The following is a 6,014-nucleotide window of genomic DNA, read 5'->3' on the forward strand; positions in this document are numbered from 1 at the left end:
AATTCACTATTGCAGACTTTAACACAACAAGAACGTACCATTTTAAATCAAATGAAAAAGACAATTCTCCAACTACAGAACACCTCGGCTTTGATACCTTACAAATGGCGGTGATACCCAAAATGCACTTCGGTTCTCGTGAGTGTGACGTCACCTGACAAAGACCGATAGCCATTGAAATTTAGAGAGAGAGAACACACATCGATTAGGCCTCTTTCACACCGTGCAAGCAGTGCATATTTATTTTGGTACTCATAATAGCATTCGTTCTGCCTCTTTTCTTGCCCTATTATAAGACTTTGCACTTTCTAAAAATTCATTTTGATGTGCCGTTTGTAACGCACAGAGGGATTTTCTCTCCCCTCCTGTGTTCCTGTGTAATATTTCTAAAAAACAAAAACTGAGAGTTGTTTGAGTGAGCGCAGAAATTATGAGTCTGTCTGGAGATGATTTTAAGTCAATGTTGTGTTAATTTTATGCATCACTGAATGTAAAAACGTCTCTCTGACCACGTGTCCACAAATACTTATTTGAACAGATTTTGACACTCAAGTCTTTGTGTTAGAATTAGATACCTTTTAAAGAAACAGTTCAATCACAACTGGGAATTAATTACGGCTATTGAACAGATATTGTTTTTTTACAGACTTGGAATATAGTCAATGGCAAAGGCGTTTCTAGGCATTGGCCAGGGGTCCAATTTACTGCATACTTTCACTCCAACCCTAATCAAACACACCTGAACAAGCCTGAATAATCAAGGTCTCCAGGATTGCTAGAAAGTTACAGGCAGGTGAGTTTGATCAAGGTTGGAGCTAAACTCTGCAGGAAAGTGGATCTCGAGGGCCAGAGTTGAGAACCTCTGTCATAGGCAGACTAGATGGTTGACTGGGGTGCCAAGAGGGCGCCAATGAGCACCCCAACAGCCCATGCATTTTAGCAAATAACTTATGACCCATGCTGGCAAAATGAGTCGGAACGCGCGGAATGTCTAATTTTGAGTGTGAACACACTAATTTGTAATCAGACAATAAAAGAAAAGATAGCTGCTCTTGATTGAACTGCAGACTCTTTCATGACTCAGAAAATGATTAATGTTCTCATCTCGTGCAGCAGAAGTAGAAGTGGTTCAGTCAAAACGCTGCATTTATAACTACATGAGAGGATAGTATGAGCTGTAAGTTTCACGCTGTCATGTTGCAAGCTTTATTTAACATCACAACTGACAAACACATGGAGTACTTGCAGTCAGATACGCAAATGTTTATATTTTGACGTCACTAAAGGGAATTAACCTGATTTATTAATAAAGTCTGCTCAAGTCTTCAGTGTCACGTGATCCTTCAGAAATCATTCTAATATGCTGATTTGGTGCTTTAGAAACATTTTCTGAAGAGAGACAAGCACTGGGCACTATGTTAAAAAACGGTATCACTCCACCACTGCGATTCAGACTTTTGAATCAGTTCTTCATTTCATCATTATTTAATTAATTATTGCTACCATGATTGCTAGAAAAGGTGTAAAAACATATACAATTCTAATTACCACCCGCATTAATTGGCAAATAGACCTGAGTTTTGTGAACAAGTCACTACGATCTACTGTATAATGAGCCTAATTTGCATTGCAGGTGAGTTTGTGCTGAAAATGTTTACATTGAAATGCATTGAAATAATCGCAAACGTGGTACAACTGTTTCGTTAATTCACCTCATAATATGGGAGTCATGAAGAGATTGTTAGTGTCTTATGTTAATGAGAATTTGCCATCATTTGCATGCTTAAGCTACATTAACACCATGAGGAAAGTAATTTGTAATGAAACCATCACTCTGCAAGGGGTTTTTCTTATCTTTATTTTCACACTGATTTCCTAGTCTAGACATACATGTGCAGTAAGGATGCAGTGAATGATTAAACATGATGCTGTTAGTGTTTGAGCTTATATTTGCGTTTCAAACATTTCAAACTGCATGTGAAGTGTTTTAAGATGCATTCAATAATCAGTTATGAGTACATTTTCATTTGTTTATAGTATGTTTGAGAGCAGTTTGGGGTTGGTAAGATTGTTGAAGTATGTTTTGTTATGCTCACCAAAGCTGCATTTATTTGAACAAAAATGCAGTAAATATTGTGAAATATTATGACAACTTAAAATACCTGTTTTCTATTTGAATATATTATAACATGTAATTTATTCCTGTGATTGCAATGCTGAAAATTCAGCAGCCATTACTGCAGTTTTCAATGTCACATGATTCTTCAGAAATCATTGTAATATGCTCATTTGTTGCTCAAGAAACATTTCTTATCATTATCAGTGTTGAAAGTCATAGTGCTGCTTAATATTTTGATGTAAACCGTATTACATTTTTAATTATATACTGATTAATAAAATGATTCCTCTTCAGGAACTCGAGCTGCATCGGAAAATGCTACGGGAATGCCTTCTGTGACCACGCTCTGAATCACATGTGAAATCAGTCCAATAGCTGAGTGGGACATCACGGGCGGGTGACGTCATGACCAGGAAGCTATAAAAGCATGTGCGGCAGAGCCGGCGTCAGCTTTCTGTCATTCAGCGAAGCGCTCTGTGTGTGTCAGTCATATTTATTGTTGTCTGACAATTGTGAAAGGTTCTAAGCTCCAGCTATGTCTAAGGCTCACGCTAAGACTAAGCATTTCAAGGACGAGAGCAAGCCACGTTATAGGTTGTGTGTTCCTCCCTGCCCCTGTTACATCACGGGTGGGGATACACACAGCCTGTGCGTGGTTTGCTTGGCAGCGAAGCACGCAGAGTCGGCTCTCGAGGGGGCCGGCTGCCCGCATTGCGAGCGTCTCCCACTGCATACGCTTCGCTCCCGGAGGGCTTTCTTCGAGGAGGGAGCCTTCGCCAGCGTTCCTCGTGGTGCTGGCCCCGCTTCCGTCGAGGCGAAGCGGCGGCTGCATTCGTGGGGTTCGCAATTGGATCTGGCTGAGGGAATGGAGACGGGCAAGTCCCTATCTCCTTCCTCACCCGCTAGATCCAGCGCCCGATCTCTGGGTTCGGAAGCCCGTTCTGCGGCTAATTCCTCCTGGGGTGAGGGCTCGGCGCTCCACCTGTCTTCCTCAGAGGAGGTTGACGTGGAGGGCGTTGAAGAGGTTTCGCCCCCTCAATCGCCCCAGTATGAGGAGCTAGTGGAGGTGCTTACTCGCGCCGTGGCCAAATTAAAGATCGATTGGACCGCCGAGAAGCAGACAGAGCCGCAGCGAAGCAAGTTGGATGAACGCTTCCTGTGCGCGAGCGGCTACTTCCTCCCGGGGTGAGGGCTCGACGCTCCACCTGTCTTCCTCTGAGGAGGTTGATGTGGAGGGCGTCGAAGAGGTTTCACCCCCTCAATCGCCCCAATATGAGGAGCTAGTGGAGGAGCTTACTCGCGCCGTGGCCAAATTAAAGATCGATTGGACCGCCGAGAAGCAGACAGAGCCGCAGCGAAGCAAGTTGGATGAACGCTTCCTGCGCGCGAGGCCACCACCTCCACCACTGCCATTTTTCCCCGACCTTCACACTGAGGTGTCGAGGTCGTGGGCCAGGCCTTTTTCGGCCCGTCTCTTCATCCCTGCCTCTGATTATTATGGGAATGTGGTGGGGTTGACTGAGCGTGGCTATAGGGCGATGCCCCGGGTGGAACAGACGCTAGCCAGCTATCTGTCCCCAGGCATGGCATCGTCCTTAAAGGTTCCGGCACTGCCCTCCAAGCTGCTGCTTACAACATCAGCGCAGGTGGGCAAGGGGTACGCGGCAGCAGGTCAGGCCGGTGCGTGTCTGCACACGATGTCTGTGTTACAGGCGTACCAGGCAGACCTGCTTAAAGAGCTGGATGAGGGCGAGGAACTCCGATAACATAGAGGAGTTAAGAAAGACTGCTGATCTCTCTCTCCACGCCACCAAAGAGACCGCCCGCGCCATTGGGTGGTCCATGGCAGCTATGGTGGCAGCAGAGAGGCATTTGTGGTTGACCCTGTCTGATATGAAAGAGAAAGACAGGGGTCTTCCTCCTCGATGCCCCGCTTGCACCTTCTGGCCTGTTTGGCGACGCCGTCAGTTCCCTCGTCGACAGGGACCAGGAGGCTCATAAATAGGCGGCTGCGTTTCAGCGGTTCCTCCCTCGCTGCATCTCAGCTCTGGGGGCTGCTGGGCGGGAGCAGTCCCCACCGCGTACCAGCTCCTCACACAGAGAGGCTCAAAAACAGAGCGTTGGGACTGGAGGCAGAAGCAACGCTCTGGGTCGGGGGCTTCAAAGCCTAAGCCGGATCTGCGGACTGTCGTTCAGGCTAAGAGGTCCTCGACCAAACGGTCCTGACTACCTGAGTGCAGGACTAGAGAGGGCAGGCCCTTCTGGGGACAAAAGGTTCACACTGCATTACACGGAGCCCGTCTCCCCCCAGTGCCCTCGGGAGATCATTCTGCCAACCCCGCTGGTGTTCCAGGGCGCAGCGGTCTCCAGCGAGCGTTTCTTTCAGTTTCCGCCCGGCGACGTAGCGGCACTGAGAGGCTTGCGACCTCTGTGGAGGCCCCTAGAGCAGCTAGTTCGGCTGTCCCCTGCCGCTCTGGGCACACACCAGAGATCAGTCTCGAGAGACTGATTCCCTTAGTAGATTATTTAGCAGTGTGGAAGCTACTGCCAAATGTATCTCAAGGGGTCCTGCGTATTGTAGAAAGAGGCTACAGAATCCAGTTCGGTTCTCGTCCACCTCGATTCAACGGGGTCAACTCCACTCTAGTGGGTCCCGAGCAGGCTCTGGTATTAGAACAAGAAGTATTTACTCTCTTAAAGAAGGAGGCCATCGAGGTGGTCCCTCCGCATGAGACAGACTCCGGGTTCTACAGCTGGTACTTCATTGTTCCGAAGAAGGATGGGGGGTTGCGTCCTATTTTAGATCTGCGCCTACTGAACCACTCAGCCATGCGACTAAAGTTCAGAATGCTCACACTCAAACAAGTCATGTCTCAGACCAGGTCCGAGGACTGGTTCGTCACGATCGATCTAAAAGATGCATATTTCCATATCTCCATCCTTCCTCATCACAAGAAGTTCCAGAGGTTCATTTTTGGGGGCAAAGCTTACCAATTTCGTGTTCTTCCTTTCGGCCTTGCACTCTCACCCCGCACTTTCACGAAGTGTGTGGATGCTGCTCAGGGCATCCGCATACTCAACTACATCGACAATTGGTTGATTTTAGCTCATTCAGAGCAGGTAGCGGTTCAACATCGAGATGTCATTCTCGCTCATATGAGAGAATTGGGGTTAACCCTCTGGGGTCCGAGGGTGTTTTGGGGCCCTGGAGAAGTTTTGACATGCCCTGAAATTTGTGTGTGCCTTTCTTGTGCAAGATGCCGGTGATGCTGCCACAGTCCTAAATGAAAATTGAAACAGTTTCAAACATTTCAGCGTCATTACTCCAGGTAAACTATTGGATTTTACAGTGTACCTTTCTTTTGGCGATATCTTCTCTTAAGAGAGTTGGGGATTTGCAGGCCCTATCTGTGGCCCCTTCCTATCTTGACTTTGCACCAAGTCTGGCCAAAGCGTTCTGTACCCTCGAGTGGGGTATGTCCCTAAAGTCCCCTCATCTGCACCGCAGCCCATCATACTTCAGGCCTTCAGTCCTCCTCCCTTCAGGGAGCCAGACCAGCAGAAGCAAGCACTGGACGCATACATCCACAGAGCTGCCCTGTGGAGGAGGGCGGACCAGCTGCTTGTTTGCTACGGTCCCCCTAAGAGAGGTCTTCCAGCAACGAAACAGACCCTCAGTCGGTGGATAGTGGATGCCATCTCCATCTCTTATGAGTCCTCTGATCTCCCCTCGCCGCTAGGGGTCAAGGCTCATTCTACTCGAAGTGTGGCAGCCTCTAAGGCTTTTTTAGCAGGTGTGTCTATGCTGGACATCTGCAACGCTGTGGGTTGGTCCACGCCCCTTACCTTCGTCAGGTTCTATGGTCTAGACATGCGAGCCACTCCTGGCTCTTCT

The sequence above is a fragment of the Sinocyclocheilus grahami genome, unplaced genomic scaffold (assembly GCF_001515645.1).
Source record: "Sinocyclocheilus grahami isolate Dianchi unplaced genomic scaffold, SAMN03320097.WGS_v1.1 scaffold1317.1, whole genome shotgun sequence".
Taxonomy (NCBI): domain Eukaryota; kingdom Metazoa; phylum Chordata; class Actinopteri; order Cypriniformes; family Cyprinidae; genus Sinocyclocheilus; species Sinocyclocheilus grahami.